Source organism: Pristiophorus japonicus, chromosome 3 (assembly GCF_044704955.1).
Source record: "Pristiophorus japonicus isolate sPriJap1 chromosome 3, sPriJap1.hap1, whole genome shotgun sequence".
NCBI classification, from domain to species: domain Eukaryota; kingdom Metazoa; phylum Chordata; class Chondrichthyes; family Pristiophoridae; genus Pristiophorus; species Pristiophorus japonicus.
The window spans coordinates 109,964,681-109,989,052 of record NC_091979.1 but is presented as its reverse complement, the minus strand read 5'-3'; the positions used below and the strand labels follow the sequence as shown (position 1 = coordinate 109,989,052).

General features: G+C 42.4%; 1 protein-coding gene and 1 long non-coding RNA gene across 2 annotated transcripts in view; one reads left to right on the top strand and one right to left on the bottom strand.

Moving 5' to 3' along the window:
• The window catches only part of LOC139258022 (uncharacterized), a 77,600-nt gene extending 56,511 nt beyond the window's left edge, over positions 1-21,089 (bottom strand). Inside the window, exons 1-2 of the long non-coding RNA XR_011592362.1 lie at positions 21,020-21,089; positions 5,210-5,394 (exon numbers count right to left, since the gene is read on the bottom strand). This is a non-coding gene — a long non-coding RNA (uncharacterized lncRNA). The remainder of the gene's footprint in view (positions 1-5,209; positions 5,395-21,019) is intronic.
• Positions 1-24,372, top strand: part of myo3b (myosin IIIB) — an 839,677-nt gene that overhangs the window by 407,081 nt on the left and 408,224 nt on the right. The window lies entirely within an intron of this gene.

The window sequence follows — 24,372 nt, the reverse complement described above, 5'->3', positions numbered from 1 at the left end:
TGGGGCCAGGTATGGGGAATTTCCACAGCACCAGCCTCTCTAATGTTGAGCAATCTGGATGTTGGGATGAACTCAGCAGATTAGTCACGTTAATGGCAGCGAGGGTTCAAGCCCAGGTCCAGTCAAACGGCTGATGTCGCTGACAAGTTAAAGAACAGTTGACCAGCACCACTTTACTTGCCCCTACCGACACCACTATCATTCCCCCCCACCAACCCCCACTCCAAGCAGGCGCGCACCGGTGGTATGGGCACTTGCCAATGCAGTGTACATTAGCTGACCTCCTGATCCTTGATACCCCAATGAAGTCGGGGCAGAGATCATCAGCGGCCATTCCGTCGCACTACCGCTGGCAGAGTGGGCCTGCTGATTTTTGGGTTCTTAATTTTTAGATCAGATAACTATTCCAGTAAGAAATGCACAGCAGGTCTGTCAACATCTGTAAAGAGATAACACAGGTTGATGTTTCAAGAGTAGCTCTTCATTCGAATTAGTGTTTTGATGAAGGGTTACAACCCAATTGTTAGCCTGTCTTTTTTTTCTTTACAAGTGCTGATGGATCTCCTGTCCTTTTTCAGTATTTTCTTTTTCTGTTTTATTTTCCAACATTTGCAGTTTTGTTCTTTTCATTTGTTGTAGGAGCATGTGATAGAATTTCACATTCCGTTTGAGAGTGACTTGCCTAAGTCCGAAACTAGAGTCTGAGGGTTCAATTTTCCCCAGTGCCATTTTTTGGCGTATTGCAAGAGTTACGCCCGTTTTTTTTGAGCCTGACTACTCCCAAAAAAAACTTGTAAGTTTCCCCATTCTATTTTTTGAAATTGGCGCCGCATAGCCTGTCCTTTAGCTTCGGGGGGGTGGAGCCTAATGTCTGCACCGAAAAAACGACGCCCCCCCCTTCTGCGAATGCACGAAAAAAAAGATGTTTTTTACGTGACTGCGATGGGCGCACATGTCCAGTACAGCTTCCGGTCTGCATTCAACCATTTTTAAAGCACCAATTGTGTGTGAGAACTTTAATTCTCAGTGGAAAAATCGGAGCTGCAATACAATATGAAATGTGGCTCAAGGACCAAGAATTTCTCACAGAATGAAGTGAAGGCACGAGTTACTGTAATTGAGGCCAGATGGCAGGAGCTAGACACCAGCAGAGGTCACATAATAGTTTCACCAAAAGAAATGAACAAACGCTGGAACCAACTTTCAGATTACTGTGCAATGGTGACCACCCTGAGGTTTGGAGGCCAGTGCAAAAAGAAGTGGCAGGACCTTGGTCAAGTAGTTAGTGTAAGTAATATTTTCGTTTATTCACTGGAATTGCAATTTTAAATGTGACCATTAGTATATGTCCCACCCAGCAGAAAGACACCCTCTCTAAAAAGTTCTATTTTCATCTTTGCAGAGGAAGGTGACACACAACAAAAGGGAAAGAACTTGAACAGAAGGAGGCCTGGAAAATCTGCATCCACTGACATTCTTGGAAGAGAGGGTTGCTGCTTTGATGGGTCCTGCCTGGAGAAGAGCAACCACCACTGCACAAGCTGGGCCTACACTTGAGGGAGAGGGTAAGTCCTGCAAATTCCACAGTCTGGCTTTGCTAAATGTTAAGTACTGCGCAGGCTAGCCATGCTTCGGTGCATGGGGATGTCTCCATCAGCTACGCTTGATGCAATGTGCTATCATTCATTGTGATCCTTCAAATGAGCCTGCTGCCTGCACTGTGTGAGCCTACTCATGCCACCCTGCCCCCTCCTCTGCTGCTAACGTTTGTCTGTTCTGTTATATTTTGCAGAACTTGAGGCCGACCCTGACGAGACTGAAGCCGATGGAGAAGAAGATTCAGATATGGACGAGTCTGAAGAGGAGAACATCTTCCAATCCAACCTTCCAGACCAAGAGCTTGGGTGTAAAGGGGAGGGGCAGGCGGAGGGGATGGATGAAGCCCTCACAGTTGTACTCACTCTGGAGGAGGTGCAGGTGCTGCCCATTAGGTGCCAGGCCCTTTCCTGAGTGGTACGAGTGGGGATATTCCATGGTTTCTCACAGTCCAAGGCTGGGGATTCCAGTGGGATGCAGCAAGGCACACCCAGGGCCTCACCGTCCGAGGCTACGGGTCCCACTGGGATGCAGCGAGCCACATCTAGGGTGAGGAGAGGAAGGCAAGCTCGACAGCGCTCTCTTGAGGTGCAGGATCTAACAGATGTGGTTCAAATGATGGCAATGAGTCCAGAGAGCATTAACCTTACGCGATCACTCCTGGACATCATCAGTGGGGTGGGCAATGAGGTATCGGGACTGTTGGGAGAAGTAACAACACTCTCATGAGAAATGGGAACACTGCCCAGGCATATGAGGGAGGGAATGTCGCAGGTAGCTGATACACTGTCGACGAACATGAGGGAGGAAATGTTGCAGGTAATTGATACACTGTCGACGAACATGAGGGAGGAAATGTTGCCGGTAGTTGAGACACTGTCAGGGCACATGAGGGAGGGAATGTCGGAGTTAGCTGCTGCAATAAGGGAACATGCCCAGACCCCGAGGCCAATGGCAGAATCAACTGCCACTCCCACTCCCACTCCATTCCCCAGACCAGCCTCTGAAGAGGTCCAAGCCGGGTCTTCCACATTACCGCCTGCCTATGCCCTCCCCATCAAGAAGTGTGCATTACCTGAGATGCTCGAATAATCTTGGTACCAACCCGAGAAACGCTGCGCCACCATGGAGTCAACAAAACAAGCGTAGCGGGCAATCTTAGAATAAGGTGGAGGAGAGATGGGTCCAGCCTTTCTTTGCTGTTGTTACTGCTGTAACTGTTCTCAAATTAAAAGTTTTTTGTAAGTTATGTAAATTTACAAGTTTAAAAGTTTGTAAGTGATCTTAAAGTTTTTAAGTGATCTTAAGAGTTTGTAAGTGATCTTAACTGAAAACTTTAAAGTTTGATACAAGAATATTTTTATTAAAGTTATGTTAAGTACAAACAAGTGTTAAACTTTTGAATAAAATATATTTTAAATTATAACTGAGTCATTTCCATTATTTGTTCCATTATTAACACAACCTTTTTGAACTCAAGAAAAATAATTTCCATTATTTGTTCCATTAACACAGCAGAACATTACGGAACAGGTCCAAACAGTAAACATGGTCCATTCGGAATAGTTGCCGCTGAGCCTTCAGGCAGCAAAGCATTCATGGATGAGCTGCTGGCACAATGCTCGAGCAATCATTAAAGGGGCACGACGGCCCGCCCACCTCCGCCGTCGTGCTCCGGGTTCAGGTAGTTGCATGGCTTCCTCCTCCTCCTCCTTTTCATTTGCATTTTCCTCCTCATCATCAGCCACTATCACCTCAGGTGGGTCTTCTGCAACCAGCTGCTGCTGCCTCATGATGGCTAAGTCATGCAGCAAACAACAGTGAACTGAATGACAATCTCAGATGAAAGTGCAGCTGTAACCTTCACTTCAACTGACAAAGCAGTCCTCCTGATGCTTCTAGGTTGCAGGTCTGTTTTTACTAACTCACAGATCTTGGTTACAACTTCTTTGCGGAAAGCAGCCTTCTCACGTAGTCTGCATCACTCAGCTGCAGGTATGAATGCCTGTCTCGATATACCCGACGTGGGTAAGGCCTCCTGCCATCATCCTACGTGCTCTGAGGTTCCTCATGCGATGACGTCGAATCAATCATCTCCTCCACAGCACCATCATGCAGAAGGCTTGCATGAGGTATTGTCAATATTGCCCCATAATTAAATTGTACCCTTGCAAGAAGCACAAAACAGTAGGACAAGGAGTTAAAGCTTCTCTCCTCTCTCTCCCCAAGTATGGACCACACCCAGGTCTGTGCATGCGCAATAGGCTTGCTTAGAGCGGGAAGCTAGGCATTTAATGAGGACATTTGGAGCAACAAAATCTAATGCAATCCTTTAATTTTAGATTTTTTTCAAAGTATCACCCCACCACCGACGGAACGTCTCCACACTCCTTGAAGCTGCTGTATAGCATAAGGCTTCTCATCCCTTCAGTTCGGCTTCGGGAGCGATTCTGCCGGCTGACGTTCCGACCCTCGAGCCCGGTCAGGAGATGTTTAATGGTGGCGTGGCACTTTGAAAAAAATCCAGAATTAAAGAATTGCATTAGACTTACATTTTCTCTGTTTTGAGTTTGAAAGAATTAAGCTTTATGATGCATAATCAGTGTCTTCTTGACTCCCTCAAAACTTTGCATAAAAGCAAAGGCGTCTTTCGGTGCCGATTTTTTAATGTGCGAAGGTTTTTTGAGCGTGGTCACATACGGCGTCCTACGAAAAATGTAAGTTGGCCAAACTTGCACAAATCTGAAAAACTGGCGCAAACATCAGGTTACGTCCCCTATGACGCAAAAAAATGCTAACTTAAAAAACTCGTAACTAACTGAGTTACGCTGGTGCAGAAACCTTGGGGAAACTTGGATATTTTAATTTACTCCAAAAAAAAGGCGGCGCATGCCAAAACAACGGCGCAGATAACTGGGAAAAATTGAGCCCTTAAACTTAAATAAAGCCAATTACATCGGTACGAAGGGCAAGCTAGCTAAGGTAGATTAAAAAAAATAGATTAAAAGGTATGGCAGTAGACAAGCAGTGGCTTGCATTTAAAGAAATACTTCATAATTCTCAACAAAAATACATTCCTTTGAGAAACAAAAACTCCACAGGAAATGTGATCCATCCATGCTAACTAAAGAAGTTAAGGATAGCATTAGATTGAAAGGAGAAGCTTATAATGTTGCGAAGAATAGTAGTAAGCCTGAGGATTGGGAGTTTCAGAAACCAGCAAAGGATGACCAAAAAATTGATTAAAAGGGAAAAAATAGACTATGCGAGAAAACTAGCAAGAAATATAAAAACAGATTATAAAAACTTTTACAAGTATGTAACAAGGAAGAGAGTAGCAAAAGTAAACATTGGTCCCTGAGAGGATGAGGCAGGAGAAATTATGACGAATCAGGAAATGGCAGAAATGTTAAGCAAATATTTTGTATCTGTTTTCACAGTAGAAGATGCAAAAAGCATATCTAAAATTGTAGAGGACCAAGGGTCTAATGAGGGTGAGGAACTTAATGTAATTAATATAAGTAGAGAAAAAGTACTAGAGAAATTAATGGGCCTTAAATCCCGGTGCTGGGCTTCCCACGGACACTCACCAGTAAAAAAGATCCGCACCTACCTTTTGTTGCTGCACCCTCCAGCGATCCCAGTTGGAGACTTCCTCTACTTGTGCATCGGAGCGCGTTCCCGTCTTGGAGATGTGCAGGGAAAAGCTGGAGTCACGTGGCAATCAAGGTAAAGTATTCTCATTCATAATAATGGGAACTCTGTAAGTAGGTGATCTCATTATGAATGAGTAACACCCTACAGCACCAAAACACAAATAAAAAATAGAAAAAAAATCACATTAATTTAAATTAAAGTTAATAAATGTGTTAGAAAAATATATATTTTTTGGATTTTTTAAAAAGTTTTATAATTAGGGTTTAAAATAAGCTTACCTTAGTGGGCAGAGTTTTTAACAGAAAAATGTGATTTTAAATTTTATTTTAATATGTTTTTTATATGTTTTAAAACTGTTATGCTAATAAAGGTAGGCTATACACCTGCTTTACCAGGCGCAAGGGTTTTAAGGACATTCGCTGGGCAAGTGATGGGCAAATAATGCAACCTTGCCCATGCAAATGTCCTGGCTGCCGAGATGCGTTGGATCTGTCAAGCCAGAAGTTAACAGATCAGAAAAGCCGGAATTTCAGGCCCAACGGGACTAAAAGCCGACAAATCTCCTGGACCTGATGGCCTAGGGTTCTAAAAGAGATAGCTGCAGAGATAGTGGATGCATTGGTTTTGATCTTTCAAAATTCCCAAGATTCGGAACAGTCCCAGCGGATTGGAAAGTAGCAAATGTAACACCGCTATTCAAGAAAGGAGGGAGAGAGAAAACAGGGAACTACAGACCAGTTAGCCTGACATCAGTCATTGGGAAAATGCTGGAATCCATTGTTAAGGAACTGGTATCGGGGTACTTAGAAAATCATAACATGATTAGGTAGAGTTAACATGCTTTTATGAAAGGGAAATCATGCTTGATAAATTTATTGGAGTTTTTGAGGATGTAACTAGCAGAGTAGATAAAGGGGAACCAGTGGATGTAGTATATTTGGATTTCCAAAAGGGATTCGATAAGGTGCCATATAAAAGATTATTACACAAGATAAGGGATAATGGGATTCGAGTAATGTGTTAGCATGAATAGAGGATTGGTTAACAGACAGAAAACAGAGAATTGGGATAAACGGGTCTGTTTTGGATTGATAATAATAGACCCAGGTTCGGGATCTGGATGAATGTTAAATAAGAGACAAGATAAATGAAGTAAAGATAAAACACCGTTTTACTGAGAGCAAAGAAACATAATACAGTTTACGAAGAAAAGAGAAATATGATAAACATAGAAACATAGAAAATAGGTGCAGGAGCAGGCCATTCGGCCCTTCTAGCCTGCACCGCCATTCAATGAGTTCATGGCTGAACATGCAACTTCAGTACCCCATTCCTGCTTTCTCGCCATACCCCTTGATCCCCCTAGTAGTAAGGACTTCATCGAACTCCCTTTTGAATATATTTAGTGAATTGAAAATGCTTTCCCTGACCAGGAATCAAACCCAGGTTACGGCAGTGAGAGCACCAAATCCTAACCACTAGACTACCAGGGAACACTGGAATTTTTGAGGATGCAACAAAACTCACAGCCTTCAGGAACTCCACAACGACGGCTGGTCAGGAGCCTTGGGGGTACCGTCACCGCTCGTGAATCACGGTCCAAGGTGAAGTTCAAAGAGCTACTGGACAGTTCCGTTCCTTTATACTATTGAACAAACATGGGTGCATGTGGCTTATGGCCAACTCCTAATCTGTAAGGCCCCAGCTGTTCTTCCACAAAGCATGAGACCTCGTGGCGCCGATCGTTCCATAAACAAGATGGTGTGTGCATCAAGGTCTCTCTCTCTCTCTCTCTCTGCATCAACAACATTCCACGAGGCATGAAGCAGAAAACACACTGCAAATGTCGGAATATCATAATTAACCCTATGTGATTAACCCTATACAATACAGGGGCCTTTTCAGGTTGACAGGCTGTAACCAGTGGGGTGCCACAAGGATCAGTGCTGGAGCCTCAGCTATTTACAATCTATATTAATTACCTAGATGAAGAGACCAAGTGTAATATATCTAAGTTTGCTGATGAAACAAAGCTAGGTGGAACAGTAAGCTGTGAGGTCAACACAAAGCATCTGCAAAGGGATATAGATAGGCTAAGTGAGTGGGACAGTAAGGTGGCAGATGGAGTATAATGTGGGGAAATGTGAGGTTATTCACTTTGGTCGGAAGAATAGAAAAATAGAATATTTTTTAAATGGTGAGAAATGTTTAAATGTTGGTGTTCAGAGAGATTTATGCAGGAAACACAGAAAGCTAGCATGCAACTATAGCAAGCAATAAGGAAGGCAAATGGCATGTTGTCCTTTCTTGCAAGGGGTTTGGAGTATAAGAGTAAGGAAGTCATGTTGCAATTGTACAGGGCTTTGGTGAGACCACACCTGGAGTACTGTGCAGTTTTGTTCTCCTTATTTAAGGAAGGATATACTTGCCTTGGAGGCGGTGCATTGGAGGTTCACTAGATTCATTCCTGGGATGAGAGGGCCGTATTATGATGAGAGATTATGTAGAATGGGCCTATACTCTCTGGAGTTTAGAAGAATGAGAAGTGATATTGAATATACAAGATTCTGAAGGGGATTGGCAGGGTAGATGCCGAGAGGTTGTTTCTCCTCGCTGGAGTGTCTAGAACTAGGGGACACAGTTTCAGTTTAAGGGGTAGGCCATTTAAGACAGAGATGAGGAGGAATTTCTTCACTCAGAAGGTTGTGAATCTTTGGAATTATTTGCCCCAGAGGGCTGTGATTGCTGAGTCTCTGAATATATTCAAGGCTAAGATAGATAGATTTTTGGAGCCTGGGGGAATCAAGGGATATGGTGATCGGGCGGGAAAGTGGAGTTGAAGTCGATGATCAGCCATGATATTGTATGGTGGAGCAGGCTTGAGGGGAGATATGGTCTACTCCTGCTCCTATTTCTTATGTTCTTGTGTTTTCATTGCTGACTAAGTACTTGTCTTTTCAAAGAATGCCATGATTTGGAATTTAGATTGGAGTATAATTGTGCTCTAACTGATACATCATTGCTGTAATTTTCTGAGCTCACATATCAAAAAATTGTGGGTGCATTGTCCCTGATTTCTGATATCTGCTCAAAGTGGTTGAAACTCCTCACCACCAGTGTGTACTCGAAATTTAGCTGTATATTGAGTCTGCTTCACTCCATTAAAAACAACAACATGAAAAGATTGTTCCCAGATAAAACAGCATTCTCAATTTTTTGATCCACTGCTTCAGTAAGATTTAAACAAGTGCAGAAAGGCCTTTATTTAAAACAAACTAAAATGTGGTGTCTGTTCAGCTCAGCTGTTTTTAATTTTCAATTCTCTCTTGAGGTTCAAATAATGACATGCACAGGTGGCCTTATGAACCTCAGTTAAATAATGTACCTGTCAATAACCACCACCACTGCTCATTTCAGTGTGCTGTTAAATTCATCACATTGCCTTATTCATCTGATTTAAGTTTTTATCAATTGTTTCCACTCTGTCACGTAGCATTAGATTGTTCCTCTCTTCGAGCTTGGCATCTTTCCTTACCTTTGGGAATCAGCACTACTCCCAAGTGTTCATCGGTAGAGTGGCTACGCAATTTGCACTTTATTTAATTTAGTTGGTAAACTATCCTTATTCAAGCTATTGGTAATGATTTGTGTGTTACTTAGTAGCTTATTTAGGTTAGGAATACTGTAGAATTTTTGGATTGGTCAGAAGTAGTAAATCTAATTGCTAGACATACTTGTAATTTGGAGTCATTATAACTTGGTGAGTACAGTTAAGCTCAACTCTGTATAAAATTAAACCCATTTTTTCTTTCTCTTCTCCTTCCCTAAAAGTACTGACTTTTTCTGGCAAATGTTTCCATCAGCTGCCAGTTTCCCAGTACCTTTCCAATATGACCAATCTTAATATGTGAGCCATGACATTAAGAATTGATGCACTATTTAAAGGTGGAGAGCATCAACGACTGAGCCTAATGCTGTTCACATGCTTTTCAACAGAGGTCACTGGATAGTGGTCAGAAGTAAGAACCTCGGCTAATTTATTTTCCACTCCCTCGATCAGAGACACTAAAGGCATTGGTAGTGTCCCTCTCTACTGCCCAGTGTAATACAAGAGCACAGACCAGAAATCAGACCTGCAACATTGGCCCTGAACTTGCGGTCGGCAAGCTAGCTAAGGAGTACGCCGCCAATATCATAGAATCATTACAGCACAGCAGAAGGCCATTCGGCCCGTCGAGCTTGTGCTGGCTCTCTGCAAGAGCAATTCAGCTAGTCCCCCACCCTTGCCCTTTCCCCGTAGTCCTGCAATTGTTTTTCCTTCAGGTGCTTATTCAATTCCCTTTTGAAAACCACAATTGAATCTGTCTCCATCAGGCAGTGCATTCCAGATCATAACCACTCGTTGCATAAAAATATTTTTCCCCATGCCAATCACCTTAAATCTGTGTCCTCTGGTTCTCGACCCTTCTGCCAATGGGAACAGTTTATATCTATCTACTCTGTCTAGACCCCTCATGATTTTGAACAACTCTATCAAATCTCTTCTCAATCTTCTCTGCTGTAAGGAGAACAACCCCAACTTCTCCAGTCTATCAATGTAACTAAAGTCCCTCATAGAATCATAGAAATTTACAGCACAGAAGGAGGTCATTTCGGCCCATCATGTCTGCGCCGGCCGACCAAGAGCTATCTAGCCTAATATCACTTTCCAGCTCTTGGTCCGTAGCCCTGTAGGTTACGGCACTTTAAGTGCTCATCCAAGTATCTTTTAAATGTGGTAAGGGTTTCTGCCTCTACCATCCTTTCAGGCAGTGAGTTACAGACCCCCACCACCCTCTGGGTGAAGAAATTTCCCCTCATATCTCTTCTAAACCTCCCCGCAATTACTTTCATTCTATGTCCCCTGGTTGTTGACCCCTTTGCCAAGCAAAAGGTCCTTTCTATCCACTCTATCCAGGCTCCTCATAATTTTATACACTTCAACCAGGTCTCCCCTTAGCCTCCTCTGTTGCAAAGAAAACAGACCCAGCATCTCCAACTTTCCTCATAGCCAAAATTCTCCAGTCCAGGCAACATTCTTGTAAATCTCCTCTGCACCCGTTCCAATGCAATCACATCTTTCCTGTAATGTGGTGAACAGAACTGCACACAGTACTCCAGCTGCGGCCTAACCAGTGTTTTATACAGTTCAAGCATAACCTCCTTGCTCTTGTATTCTATGTCTCGACTAATAAAGGCAAGTATTCCATATGCTTTCTTAACCACCTTATCTACCTGGCCTGCTATCTTCAGGGATCTGTGGACCTGCACTCCAAGGTCCCTTTGTTCCTCTACACTTATATCATTTATCCTCATACCATTTCATGTGTATTCCCTTGTCTTGTTAGATCTCCCCAAATGCATTACCTCACACTTATCCAGATTGAATTTCATTTGCCACTGTTCTGCCCACCTGACCAGTACATTGATATCTTCCTGCAGTCCTTTCTTTCTTCTTCATTATCAACCATACAGCCTATTTTCATGTCATCTGCAAACTTCTTAATCATACCCCCAACACTTAAGTCCAAGTCATCCCTGGAACCATGCTTGTAAATCTTTTCTGCATCCTCTCTAAAGCCTTCACATCCTTCCTAAAGTATGGTGCCCAGAATTGGACATAATACTCCAATTGTAGCCAAACCAGTGTTTTATAAAGGTTCATTATAACTTCCTTGGCCTCGATTTATAAAGTCCAGGATCCCGTGTGTTTTTTTTAAACCGCTTTCTCAATCTGCCCTGCCACCTTCAACGATAGGTCTCTCTGTTAATGCATCTCCTTTAGGATTGTACCCTTTAGCTTATATTTCCTCTTTTTACCAAAATGTATCACTTCGCACTTTTCTACATTAAATTTAATCTGTCACGTGTCCGCCCATTACACCAGCCTGTCTATATCCTCTTGACATCTATCACTATCCTCCTCACTGTTTATTATACTTCCAAGTTTTATGTCATCTGCAAATTTTGAAATTGTGCCTGTACACCCAAGTCATTAATATACATCAAGAAAAACAGTGGTCCTCGTACTGACCCCTGGGGAACACCACTGTATACCTTCCTCCAATCCAAAAACAACCGTTCATCACTTCTGTCTGTTTCCTGTCATTAACCAATTTTGTATCCATGCCGCCACTGTCCCTTTTATTCCATGTGCTTTAACTTTGAGAACAAAATCTCCAAATGAACTATCTGAACAAAATCTGCACTTAGCTTGTGCGGAGCCCCAAGCGAAAAGTTTCTTTCAAATGCTGCAGAGTTGTACACAGTGTAGTAGCCGAAGGATCCCAGAGGCGCACCTTGTGTGTATGCGAACCTGGGATCATGTGGGATGATGCTCCTTTCATTTCTTGACTCTTAGCCAATCAGGAACCAGAGGAGATTGCGAGTTTGCTCACAATTCATTTTAAATAATTTAGCAGCCCAGATATTCTATTTTATTAATAAATTACGATAATTGCAATAGTCTTTAATATACAAACCAAGATTTCAACATTAATACAATTCGATCAAACACTGAAAAGTTTTGTGATACTTTTTACTGAAGGTGTCCTTATAACAATAAAACTCGATTTGGATGCTTTATATGGGCTGCAGCATAATGCAATTTTCTCACCCCCTCCCCTTCTGCTGAGCGACAGGTTCCTATGCCTGTTTGCACCAGCCGTAAAAAATTTCAGGCTAATCAATGCACAGAAGGTGGGCAATTAGCCCAACTTTTTGCCAGCACGGTGATTTCAATGGGTAGATGAAACGTGCAGTGAAGCCAATGCGGAGTCGGAACTTCACAGATCGCAAGTTCGGGATTTAGCGCAAGCCCTTGTCGAAATCCCGAATTTCAAAGGTGGTATGCCGGCCGTCATCATACTGACCACGAATTCAGGGCCCTAATGATTTGTATGCCTGAAAAAAATGTCTGTCACTGGCCTCAAAAGGGAGATCCTGGGCATGCTCATTTGCATATCTATTCATGTTGGTATTGGTGTAAAACCCATGTAAAATAGATGTAAGCAGCTGATCATCCAGGATATTTCTTTACCGCCATTTAAATGCGTTGTTCAGTCTGCATTCTTCAGAAACACTCTGGCAGACAACCAGGTAAGTTACAAACACTAATTCTCTTTCAGTGTCTCTCAAATTTCTTCAGTGCATTTCTCACCAATATCCTGATTACATTTTGGCAGCATTATGACCAGTCAAATGCCAGCTGTGCCCAGAGGACAGGACTACAGACAGGACTGACCCAGAACTTCTTTAATGAAGTCCAACAAACTCTACTGGATAAGGTTTAAGTCAAGAGACACAGACTCCTGGAACTGCTGATATGTCCGTAGAGCTACCTGGAGGGTGGTGGCACTGGCACTGACTGCTAACTCCCTCACTTCCAGGACTACAGAACTGTGCCAACTTAACCGTGGCATGTTTTACTATGTTAAAGGCGCTATATAAATGCAAGTTGTTAACCAGGATAACACATTCACCATACTCTCCCTGGACGCCATCACATTCATCACCCTCTTAAAGCAACACTTACCCAACTAACCCTTCATACTGCACTCAGGTTAAGGGCGCTTCTATCTCCTTATCCTACATGGTGACTACATAGCTCCCCTAACACACAGCAACTGCATTGCATATTCCCAAATTCCCCATTGTTCTCCACTGCAACACCCTCACATGTCTTCAACCCTCCCATGCCACATGCCACACACAATCTTGCCCTAATTTACTTATCTCCTTGCAGGAGAAGGCGGCACACAATTCCCAACAAAGGCAAGCCACTGGAAGGGGCATCCCCATCTGCAAACCTCTCAACCCCAGAAGGAAATGGCCATGCAGATCATGGGCACGCATGGGGCTGTGCCAGATGCTGAGGTCAGCTGCCGGTTAACAGCTGAACCGCTATAATGTTGCCCTGGAAGCCCTCTATAGCTCCACACACACACAGCCTTCCACCCACTTTCTACGTCTCCTTTATCCGAAGGGGTCATGCTCACCTATTTTTGCTTGCTGACATAATTCCTGCAAGTCCACCATAGCAATGCGGGGGTCAACTGGAGGAAGATGATGTTGAGGAGGAGGAGGACAGGGCCTTTATTCCTCCTTGTTGTGTATAATGATAAGGAGAGAGAAGACCAGCCGAGGCCGCACTTCCATCTGATTAAGTCCGCACCAATTAGCTCTGTTCCAACTCCCTGCAAAATACCTCCTTTAGCACTTACTTCCACTCTCCCAGGCACACAATTGAACACTTTCACCTTGGTGGAATTAGATACTTCAAGTGAGGTGATTGTATTCTGAGAGGGAGGACCCAGAGGAGGGAGAAGTGGCAAATAAGGTATCTGTTTCCCAGTGGAGGTAAGAAAAAGGCAACCTATGGCTTCAGAGTTGTGGGACTCAGAAGTCATGGGCAATCACTTGAAAAGAAGGATATCTGAGGAATGTCATACATATGTGCAAGCTCTGAGGACAATGTCCCAGGATGTGCGGCAACTGACAGGTGTGACATTACAGTGTACGGCCCTGCTTTGCGGCAATATCTCAGAAGCTTTGTTTTCCTTGCGGAAGCCAATGCAGGAAATAGCAACTGATTTGAATTCTGCAGCAGGTTCCCGGATAAAAGGCAACCAAGGATCAATTGGGGCCTCTACCTTCATGGAAGCACAGACTACAGCTCTGGAGACAACACAGAACTGATTGGAGCACAGCATGGATTGTGACTTCCAGACTTTCAGACCGTGTCCAATGTTGTGTTTCGGGGCTTTCAGGATCTACTAGCTGCTATTAGACCAGTTGTCCGAGTGGTCAGTGGGACCACAGATCTAGGGCCCAGTGGAAATCTGATATTGCCTTCTCTGAAGACAACAGCACACGCCATACTCCAGCTTTTATCCTCAGAGCAGCATGCCAGTGGAACATGGGAAGCGAGTCTAAGTGCCCAGGAGCCCAGAGACACAGCCAGCAGCGACTCCCTGCCACGAGCCAGCTGTAATGAGACAAGGACTACCTTGGTGCCATGATCCCGAAGAATATAAGAACATGAGAAATAGGAGCAGGAGCAGGCCATTTGGAACCTCGAGGCTGCTCCGCCATTCAGTAAGATCATGGCTGATCTGATCATGCACTCAGCTCCACTTCCCTGCCCGCACCCCGTAACCCTTTAATCCTTTATCATTCAAAGATCTGTCTATCTCTGCCTTAAATATATTCAATGACCCAGCCTCCACAGCTCTCAGGGGCAGCGAATTCCATAGATTTACAACCCGCTGAGAGAAGAAATTTCTCCTCATCTCAGTTTTAAATGGACGGCCCCTTATTCTAAAACTATGTCCCCTAGTTTTAGTTTCCCCTATGAGTGGAAATATCCTCTCTACATCCACCTTGTCAAGCCCCCTCATTATCTTCCAAGTTTCAATAAGATCACCCCTCATTCTTCTGAATTCCAATGTGTATAAGCCCAAACTACTCAATCTATTCTCATAAGTCAACCCATTCATCTCCAGAATCAACCTAGTGAACCTTCTCTGAACAGCCTCCAATGCAAGTATATCCTTCCTTAAATACGGAGACCAAAACTGCACGCAGTACTCCAGGTGTGGCCTCACCAATACCCTGTACAGTTGTAACAGGACTTCTCTGCTTTTATACTCTATCCCCCTTGCAATAAAGGCCAACATTCCATTTGCCTTCCTATTACTTGCAGTACCTGCATACTAACTTTTTGTGTTTCATGCACAAGGACCCCAGGTCTTTCTGTACTGCAGCACTTTGCAATTTTTCTCCATTTAAATTATAATTTACTTTTCTATTATTTCTGCCAAAGTGGATAACCTCACATTTTCCCACATTATTCATCATCTGCCAAATTTGTGACCACTCACTTAGCCTGTCTATATCTCTTTGCAGATTTTTTATGTCCTCCTCACAATTTGCTTTTCCACCCATCTTTGTATCATCAGCAAACTTGGCTACATTACATTCGATCCCTTCATCAAAGTCATTAATATAGATTGTAAGTAGTTGAGGCCCCAGCACTGATCCCTGTGGCACCCCACTAGTCACTGTTTGCCAACTGGAAAATGACCCATTTATCCCAACTCTCTGTTTTCTGTTAGTTTGCCAATCCTCTATCCATGCTAATATATTATCCCCAACCCCGTGAGCTTTTGTCTTGTGCAGTTACCTCTTATATGGCACCTTATCGAATGCCTTCTGGAAATCCAAATACACCACATCCCCTTTATCCACTCTGCTCATTACATCCTCAAAGAACTCAAGCAAATTTGTTAAACATGATTTCCCTTTCATAAAACCATGCTGACTCTGCTTGATTGAATCATGCTTTTCCAAATGTTCCCCTACTGCTTCCAAAATAATGGACTGCAGCATTTTCCCAATGACAATAACTGGTCTATAGTTTCCTGCTTTTTGTCTGTCTCCTTTTTTAAATAGGGGCGTTACATTTGCGGTTTTCCAATCCCCTGGGACCGCCCCAGAATCCAGGGGATTTTGGTAGATTGCAACCAATGCATCCACTATCTCTGCTGCCACTTCTCTTAAGACCCTTGGATGTAAGCCATCAGGTCCAGGGGAATTGTTCGGCTTTAGTCCCATTATTTTACCTTGCACTACTTCATTAGTGATAATGACAGTATTAAGTTCCTGCCTCCCTATAGCCCCTTGATTGTCCACTATTGGGATGTTTTTAGTGTCTTCTACCGTGAAGACCGCTACAAAATGTTTATTCAATATCTCTGCCATTTCCCTGTTCTCCATTATTAATTTCCCAGTCTCATTCTCCAGGGGACCAACATTTACTTCAGCCACTCTTTTCCTATTTATGTACCTGTAGAAATTCTTACAATCTGTTTTGTATTCCTTGCTAGTTTACTTTCAAAATCTATCTTCTCCCTTTTAATCATTATTTTTAGTCGTCCTCTGTTGGCTTTTAAACATTTCTGAATCCTCTGGCCTCCCACTAGTCTTGGCCACATTGTAGGTGCTTGTTTTCAGTTTGATTCCCTCCCTTATTTCCTTAGTTAGCCGCAGATGGTTAGCCCTTCTCTTACAGTCTTTCCTTCTCATTGGGATATATTTTTATATAGAAACATAGAAAATAGGTGCAAGAGTAGGTCATTCAGCCTTTCAAGCCTACACCATCATTCAATATGATCATGGCTGATCATGCAACTTCCTGCTTTCTCTCCATACCCTTTGATCCCTTCAGCCGTAAGGACCACATCTAACTCCCTTTTGAATATATCTAACAAACTGGCCTCAACAACTTCCTGTGGGAGAGAATTCCACATGTTCACAATTCTCTGAGTGAAGAAGTTTCTCCTCATCTCGGTCCTAAATGGCTTACCCCTTATCCTGGTTCTGGACTTCCCCAACATCGGGAACATTCTTCCTACATCTAAGCTGTCCAATCCCGTCAGAATTTTATATGTTTCTATGAAGTCCCCTCTCAGTCTTCTAAATTCCAGTGAATATAAGCCTAGTTGATCCAGTCTTTCTTCATATGTCAGTCCTGCCATCCAGGGAATCAGTCTTGTGAACCTTCGCTGCACTCCCTCAATAGCAAGAATGTCCTTCCTCAGATTAGGAGACCAAAACAGGACACAATATTCAAGGTGTGGCCTCACCAAGGCCCTGTACAACTGCAATAACACCTCCCTGCTCCTATACTCAAATCCTCTTGCTATGAAGGCCAACATGCCATTTGCCACCTTCATCGCCTGCTGTATCTGCATGCCAACTTTCAATGACTGATGTACCATGACACCCAGGTCTCGTTGCACCTTCCCTTTTCCTAATCTGTCACCATTCAGATAATATTCTGCCTTCCTGCTATTGCCACCAAAGTGGATAACCTCACATTTATCCACATTATACTGCATCTGCCATGCATTTTCCCATTCACCTAACCTGTCCAAGTCACCCTGCAGCCTCTTAGCATCCGCCTCACAGCTCATACTGCCACCCAGCTTAGTTTCATCTGCAAACTTGGAGATATTACATTCAATTCCTTCATCCCAATCATTAATGTATATTGTAAATAGCTGGGGTCCCAGCACTGAACCTTGCGGTACCTGACTGGTCACTGACTGCTATTCTGAAAAGGACCAGTTTATTCTTACTCTTTGCTTCCTGTCTGCCAACCAGTTCTCTATCCACGTCAATACATTACCCCCAATACTATGTGCTTTAATTTTGCACACTAATCTCTTGTGTGGGACCTTGTCAAAAGCCTTTTGAAAGTCCAAATACACCACATCCACTGGTTCTCCCTTGTCCACTCTACTAGTTACATCCTCAAACAATTCTAGAAGATTTGTCACGCATGACTTGAACTGATCCTGTCACTGCTTTCCAAGATATGCTGCTATTACATCTTTAATAATTGATTCCAACATTCTCCCCACTACCGATGTCTATAATTCCCTGTTTTCTCTCTCCCTCCTTTTTTAAAAAGTGGGGTTACTTTAGCTACCCTCCAATCCATAGGAACTGATCCAGAGTTGATAGACTGTTGGAAAATGATCACCAACTATTTCTAGGGCCACTTCCTTAAGTACTCTGGGATGCAGACTATCAGGCTCTGGGGATTTATCGGCCTTCAATCCCATCAATTTCCTGAACACAATTTCCTGACTAATAAGGATTTCCTTCAGTTCCTCCTCCTCGCTAGACCCTCTGTCCCCTAGTATTTCCGGAAGGTTATTTGTGTCTTCCTTAGTGAAGACAGAACCAAAGTATTTGTTCAATTGTTCTGCCATTTCTTTGTTCCCCATTATAAATTCACCTGATTCTGACTGCAAGGGACCTACATTTGTCTTCACTAATCTTTTAGTTGCGAGTTATGAAATATCTCATTAAATGTCTGCCACTGCTCTTCAACCGTCCCATACTTTAGTCTATTTTCCCAGTCTACTTTAACAACCCTGCCTTCATATCTTTGTAGTCCCCTTTATTTAAGCTTAGGACACTGGTTTGAGAACCAACTTTTCTCCCTCCAACTGAATTTGAAATTCAACCATATGGTCACTCATTCCTAGAGGGTCTTTTATTATGAGGTCATTTATTAATCCTGCTTCATTACACAAGATCTAAGATAACCTGCTGCCTAGTTGATTCCGCAACATACTGTTCAAGGAAATTATCCCGGATACACTTATGAACTCCTCCTCAAGGCTCTCCTGGCCAATTTGCTTTGTCCAATCAATATGAAGGTTAAAATCACCCATGATTATTGCCGTTCCTTTTTTACAAGCCTCCATTATTTCTTGATTTATACTCCATCCAACCATGTAGCTACTGCTAGGTGGCCTATAGACTATGCCCACCAGCGACTTTTTCCCTTTATTATTCCTTATCTCCACCCAAATTGATTCAATCTCTTGATCCTCTGAGCCAATATCGTTTCTCACTAATGCACTGATCCCATCCTTTATTAGCAGTGCTACACCACCTCCTTTTCCTTTCTGTCTGTTCTTCCGAATTGTCAAATACCCCAGAATATTTAGTTCCCAGTCCTGATCACCTTGCAACCACATGAGGAGCAAACCATCTTCTGTAATCCTGGTCTTTAGATGGCATTTAGAAGAAGCACTAGAATAGGAGATAGAAAGGTTTATCTAAACACCAAGAGGAAAGAAAGACTTGCATTTATATAGTGCCTTTCACGACCAGCGAACGTCTCAAAGTGCTTTGCAACCAACAAAGTACTTTTGGTGTGCAGTCACTGTTGTAATGTGGAAAACGCGGCAGCGAATTTGCGCACAGCAAGCTCCCATGAACAGCAATATGATAATGACCAAATAACCTGTTTTTGTTATGTTGATTGAGGAATAAATATTGGCCAGGACACCAGGGATAACTCCCCTGCTCTTCTTTGAAATAGTGCCATGGGATTTTTTACATCCATCTGAGAGAGCAGATGGGACCTCGGTTTAATATCTCATCTGAAAGATGGCACCTCCAACAATGCAACACTCCCTCAGCACTGCACTGAAGTGTCAGCCTAGATTTTTTTGTGCTCAAGTCCCTGGAGTGGGACTTGAACCGACAAACTTCTGACGCAGAGAGGCGAGAGTGCTACTCACTGAACCACCGCTGACACTGGTGTTAGGCATGGTGTTAGGAAAGAATAGAGTGACTGTTTGTATATGGCCATTATTGTGTGAAAGTAGAACATGCACTTATCTTCTCGTTTGTCATTCATGAAGATTACAATTATACAGAAAAGGAAGAACTTGTTAGATGCTGACTTATTCACTCAGGTGATGATTATTGGCATAGTCATGTTGGGGCAAACATAGAAAATAGGTGCAGGAGTAGGCCATTCGGCCCTTCGAGTCTGCACTGCCATTCAATAAGATCATGGCTGATCATTCCCTCAGTACCCCTTTCCTGCTTTCTTTCCATGCCCCTTGATCCCCTTAGCCATAAGGGCCATATCTAACTCCCTCTTGAATATATCCAATGAACTGGCATCAACAACTCTCTGCAGCAGGGAATTCCATAGGTTAACAAGAAGGTTTTTGTTTTGTCTTGTGATAGTGGTTTGAGGGAATACCTTTATTTGTAAGTGAGTAAGAAGAAGGTCAGGCTATAGTGTCCAGATAGACTGAATCATGTAGTGAATACTTCAGAGGATCTGCCCTCTAATGTCCCTCGCAGCTGTCACTGATGATACCTCAGTGGATATCATCCACATGTTCTGGCCCAGGATCATCTGCAGCCAATGCCTGCTCTTTAACTATATTAAACCACTGCCCTTCATTAATGGTAAAGTTGTGAAGCTCACAGCAGGCGATGATAATTCTGATGTTATCCAATGATTCAGCACTCACCATACGTGTAGGCAAGTTTATTATTCTCTGGGTAAAGAAGAACCGTCTAACATCTAATATTGTTCTACTCTTATGGAACTTATAAGATTGTCCCCAACCTATCTAATTGAAATAATTTGTCAGCAAGGACACAATCTAATTCCTTCACTGTTTTATAGCCCTTGATCAAATTGCCCCTAAGTCGGCATTTCTCTAAAGCGTATATAGTCAGCTTTTTAAAGCTATCTAGCTAGCTATGGTGTTTTAAGCTGGGAATCAATCTCGTGGCCCTCCTCTGAACCTATTCCAAAGCCTCAATATCCCTCAGCATGTGGGGGCACCAAAACTGGGCACAGTATTCTAAATGAGGCCTCATCCAAGATCTTGGATTAGGATAAAATGGAATGTTTTGTTTTATGTTAAATAGTTCCGTGGATGCAGCCCAGAACCCTATTTGCTTTAGGTATACATTTACTGCATTGGTTGTGAACTTTTAAAAGGTTATGAATTGTGGCACCAGGGGCCTGAATTTGATCAAAGCCAAGTTCTGCCCATTTACTGTCGAAAAGACCGCTAAGATCCTAACGGTACTTTGAGTGGCAGTTTGGTGAAAAAATCGGGGAAAAAACGCCCGCCGAAAAAAATGGACATTACACGGTGATTCTGAGTGGTAGCGAGTGGTAGGTCAGATGCTGGGCGGCAAATGCAATCCTCAACAAAGTAACGGCGAGGCTGGAGTCGGGCCCAGGGAGGGGGAATGCAAAAAAAAAATGTTCAACAAATAAAAAGCAAAACATGACAAAACCTTCAGAGAACCTTTTCAAACAAAATCGCTGCAAAAGAATTAAAGAAAAACATCTCACTAAGCTTTTCTTGCAGGTCTTTATACCTACCGTCCAGGTAAGACCTGCTCCACGCGGTGGTCTTTTCTCCTGCAGGAGCGGAGGACCGCTCGGATGAATCGCGGGTGGGACGACTTTTTTCAGCATTGCATGCCATCGCACGTCAGCAGACGCTCCCCAGTGGTCCTTTCAAACAGGTGTGAGGGCCTCACCAATCTCGCATGGAGGGGAGAACGCCGAAAAAAACGGGGAGACTGCCGAAAAAACTCCGCGGCAGCCTGCGGTAGGGTGATCAAATTCAGGCCCCTGGTCTTTTTCTTGTCCCATTTCATGCAAGGTATATGTATATCTCGCATTAATCCTGACCATCTGCATAACTCTGCACTTGTCTAAATTGCGTACCATTTGCCAAACATTAGCCCATTCCCCCACCATAGCTAGATCTGCTCGCAGTAGTTTGGTCTCCTCTAACGTCCTAACATTTGCACCGATATTGGTATCATCCGCAAACTTGCGTATAATACTTCTAACACCTACATCTAAGTCATTAATAAAGACAGTAGTTCTCCGTAGCTCTAACACCGATCCCTGTGGGACATCATTGGTAAATGGACTCGAAGCAGATCCACAGCCATTGACAACTTTCTGCCTGGCATGCAGCCAATTCTTAATCCATTGTAATGGCCTCACACTAATTTCATTGACCTCCATTTACTGTTCCAAAACATGGTAATTGGAAAGAAAGTCCAGACCATAGTGTAAATAGCACAAATGACTCCAGTCAGTAATTTACAATACTAATATTGAGTCAACCTGACAACCATAATCAATTTATAGCTTTGTTGTTCATTATTCCATCAGTCAAATTCACAAATGGGAAAGAAAGAAACTTATATTTATATAGAGTCTTATCAGGCAACAGGAAAACAAAGACAAATGTGTACAATTAAAGGAAACAAAAGCTGTTATTAGAGCAGCTAAAAGATCAATAGAGAAGAGGATAATGCGACTTATTGTTGATAGTTGAGCATCGTCTTCATAAGTAAAGAATGATGCAACGTAATCATTTAGTACCTCTGTCATACATCGGAGAAGGGGATATTGGAAATGATAAAAGCTTTCTGAGATAAGGTAGAAGTCAGAGGACCGTTAAAGGCTGTATAGGACTATTGAAAGATTCCCTGAGACAGACATAAGTGGAAGCAGCTTTCTCAGAAATGTTCCTACATGTTTGTTTTTCTATCTCTCTCTGACTCTTTGGGGGTCTATATATACTCCCAGCAGTATGACTGCCCCTTTTTCGTTCTTCAGTTCAACGTATATGGCCTCATTTGATTGATCCTTGTAACATATCGTCCCTCCTAACAGCTGTAACTTGTATAAAACTAGTAAGTACAACATCACTACTTGAGTACTTGTCTATTCAGTCTTTGTTACTAATTCAACTCGTCTACAAGGAAACTAACACTTTAAAATATTAGAAAATAGATATTTTGCACTGGTTGCAAAATTATTTAGATAATGTAATGATGACAACTGGAAAACAAAGGGTTACTGGAATTCATCAGCCTGTAATTCAACAGCAGAACCAGCAGGGGTCCTCCAGTCGTTGTAGTACAGCTAGAGAACACATTGCTTCCGTTGAGTGATTCAGTTTTGTTTAATTATATTCGAAAAATAACAGACGATTATTCATTAAAATGATTTCCAAACTAGATACACATTTATTTATTAGTTTTGTAGTTATGGAAATGTTTTTTAAGATAACTTAGTTGTTAAGAATCAGATCAGAGAAAATATGGTGTACTTTTAATTTGCACTTTTCATAAGCACACAGTTATATATTAAAAGCTTTGCTGATAGCATACACTTGCTGTGTCACACTTATCCTGACACATTTTGTTGATAACACCCCTATAATTTAAAAAACTGGGTATCCTCCAGTTTACCATGGGCAACGCCATGGAAGACGTGCTAATAATGATATAAAAGTATTCTTAGTGAGTGTCATTTCATTGATACACGATGGCTGCAAACATTTGTTCAAAATTTATGCAGAAGCAAGTCATAACCTCTATAGATATCCTGATACAGCAACTTAACTCAAAATGTTTTTATATTGCAGCTGTGCAGTCAGCGAGAGATGTGTAGATTTCACTGTGTTGTCTGTACTCAATGACCTTGATGTTTGGGGAACTTGTGGCATTGAATGGATCATCAGGTTAGGGGAACTGGTTCCAGTAAAGAAAAAATGGAACTAAGGACGTTTATACTCTTAAGTATAGTATTGGTATTTGGTTATTATCGAGTTAGGTGAGGTATTTGGCTGTTAATAGATTTAATGCAGTAGTTAGTACCGTATTTTGAAAAGAAAGGCACAAATGCCCTACAACACTCAGCGCTAATTTTTTTTTTGGAGAGATGATGCTTACAGTAACCTGCAGCTATATAGAGCCTTTTGGTAGCACCCTCGCCTGAATCAGCAGGTTGTGGATTCAAGTATCACTCCAGAAACTTGAGCACAAAAATCTAGTGCAAACTCCTGTCAATATTGAGGGAGAGACTGCATTGTCGGAGGTACTGTCTATCAGATGAGACGTTAAATCGAGGTCCCGTTTGCTCTCGCAGGTGCACGTAAAAGATCCTATGGCACTATTTCAGAAAAGAGCAGAGGAGTTATCCCCAGTGTCCTGGCCAATATTTATCCCTCAATCAACATCGCTAAAACAGGTTATCTGGTCATTATCACATTGCTGTTTGTGGGAGCTTGCTGTGCATAAATTGGCTGCGTTTTCTACATTACAACAGTGTCTACACTTCAAAAAAGTACTTCATTGGCTGTAAAGAGCTTTGGGACATCTTGAAAGGCGCTATATAAATTCAAGTCTACCTTTCTTATTTTTTAATATAGGAAAGCATCACGCAGGAGAAAAGGATTGTGCACCATTTAAGATAATAAATGTTTAGTTTAAAACTAAACATACTTTCATTAAATAAAATGCAAATGAAATAACTACCTGAGCCACAGCTGAAGTGGCTTTGCTGCAGGTTATAACACTGTTTTGGCAATATATGGCAACAATTGTTGTGGAAACATTATTTACTTTATTATTTTCCAAAAGCATATTGAAGTATGTAACTTAGAAATGTTGTTACCACCTGTTGCGTGATTCTCCAAAGTTTTTTTTAATCTGAGGATGCTGCTATTACACTGCATATTTAAATTGAGAATTGTATCTCAGCCTTGGTCATAGTATTTGCTGAAAGGTGTGTGAAATATCTGCAGTGACCTATTGTTTATTCATGCTGTAAATTCGTTGAAATGTGTTAGAATGTATCCCACTCATTAAAAAAATCCTGCCACCCATGGATTAAGACTTTGATGTCACCAATCCTGCTTCAAA